Genomic DNA, 2,546 nt, shown 5'->3' on the forward strand with positions numbered 1-2,546 from the left:
ACCCATCGTGACTCTGCAGGATGGTTTGTACACACTAACTGATCTTTGTGCTGAGCCCTTCATCATCATAATCATCGTTATCAGCGCTGTGAGCACAGACGCGTTCATCCTCTCAGCACTGACGCAGTTCTCAGAAACAGCACTTGTTGGTGAAGAGGGAGAAGTGTTGAGAAACCTCGTGACCACAGCGCACATTTAGGCCAAACCGCCGTATGCGATCTGTCCAAACATGACAAGGAACAGGGGAAATTCTGTGAGAGGCAGAGAGGGTGGAGAAGGGAAAGACAAACTGTAGTTAGGAAACCATGAGCAGAATGATGTGGTTTCACAGCTGTGTGAGAACACAAACCTTTCTTTCTCTCTGAGAACCAAGCTGTAAAAGCCCCTCACAAGAAGGGGTCACAGGTTTCCTGCTAAAGAGCATGATGAGCAGATTTGACATACAAACTGTAAATACTGTACATCACAATCATCCATTTACCAAGTACACTTTTCCCTGCTAACAGACAGAGAAACAAAATGACTACAGAGAGATGAAAAAGACCGAGAAGAGACGCAAATGCAATGAAATTAGACAAAAAACGATGTAAACCGTCTCCAAAGAGATGCAGAACAACCACAAAAAGGCACATAGTGACCACAAAGAGACACATAGTGACCACAAAGAGACACATAAAGACCACAAAGAGACACATAATGACCACAAAGAGACACAAAATGACCACAAAGAGACACAGACACAAAATGACCACAAAGAGACACAAAATGACCACAAAGAGACACATAAAGACCACAAAGAGACACATAGTGACCACAAAGAGACACATAGTGACCACAAAGAGACACATAAAGACCACAAAGAGACACATAAAGACCACAAAGAGACACAAAATGACCACAAAGAGACACAAAGAGACACAAAATGACCACAAAGAGACACAAAATGACCACAAAGAGACATAAAGACCACAAAGAGACTTTAAACAACCAGAGAGACAGAATTGACCAGAACAGAAACAAGTGTTTGCCGTTGCGTTGAGTTGCGTTGAGCTTCTTCCAGTCTGGTGTCCTATGTAGGAGGGTCAGAGGCTTTTATATGTCCGCGTCCATCTTTGTACTATGGATTCTATGTGTAACGTCACATTAATGAGCTTCATGTATTAAAGACGTCTTACTGTAAAGACACAGACAGACAGCCTCGTTAGTTTAAAACCGCCTCTGTAAATAATAACAGGTGTTTATCTCTCCTGTCTGATTGGGGCTTTAATCTGCATTCAGTTTTTATCTCTGTGAATTCTTCACAGAGATAAAAACTTAAACGATGGAAACCTTCATCGGTTCTTTTGACCTGCAGATGAAACGCCGTCTCCCTGGAGTCACACAGAGACATGAAACAATGGACCATCCTCTGCTTCATCACACACACACACCATCACACACATGGACACACACACACACACACACACACACCCAGCACACACACACACACACACACACACACACACACACACAGACACACCCACACACACACACACACACACACACACACACACACCACACACACACACACACACACACACACACACACACACACACACACACACACACACACACACACACACACACACACACACACACACACACACACACACACACACACACACACACACACACACACACACACACACCCACACACACACACACACACACACACACACACACACACACACACACACACACACACACAACACACACACACATCCACACACCACACACACACACACACACACACACACACACACACACACACACACACACACACACACACACACACACACACACACACACACACACACACACACACACACACACACACACACACACACACACACACACAGCGATGACTCACTGCAGGTATGGTCCACCTGTCTCTGTGATCTCGGCCGGCATCGATCGGCCGTCTTCACCTGTCAGCTCCCTCTCATCTGTCCGTCCACTGACCTTTCTCCTCGTCCGTCTGTCCGTCCGTCTTCTTCACTTTTCTGTCCTACATGCACCCCCTCACGTTAATCTGACGGTAAAGTCAAAGTCAGGACTGACATCTTAAAGCTCGGAACCTAAACATTTCTGTATTGAAGTAGAGACGCCGTATACGTCTCTGGTGTGGACCTGTCAATCAGTGTGTAGCCCCGCCCTAAAGCATCCCCTGCTTTATGGTCTGTTTGACTCTAAATGGAGCATCATTTACTAAATGAACATCATGCTGTATTGAAGAAGACTTGAAACTAGAGATTGAGACCATAAACTCATGTTTACAATGTTTACTGAGGGAATAAATCAAGAGAGAAGTAGAGTCATTTTCTCATAGACTTCTATACAACCAGAGGAGTCGCCCCCTGCTGGACAGCAGAGAGAATGCAGCTTTAACACATGAAGCTTTAGCGCAGCTGCAGTGAGAGACAGATAATCAGCATGAAGGGTAAAGGTAAAACTAGAGTTTACTTTAATACTTTAACTGAACTGATCAACATCCAGCCTTCCAGACT

The sequence above is a fragment of the Anoplopoma fimbria genome, chromosome 21, assembly GCF_027596085.1.
Source record: "Anoplopoma fimbria isolate UVic2021 breed Golden Eagle Sablefish chromosome 21, Afim_UVic_2022, whole genome shotgun sequence".
Classification (NCBI taxonomy): domain Eukaryota; kingdom Metazoa; phylum Chordata; class Actinopteri; order Perciformes; family Anoplopomatidae; genus Anoplopoma; species Anoplopoma fimbria.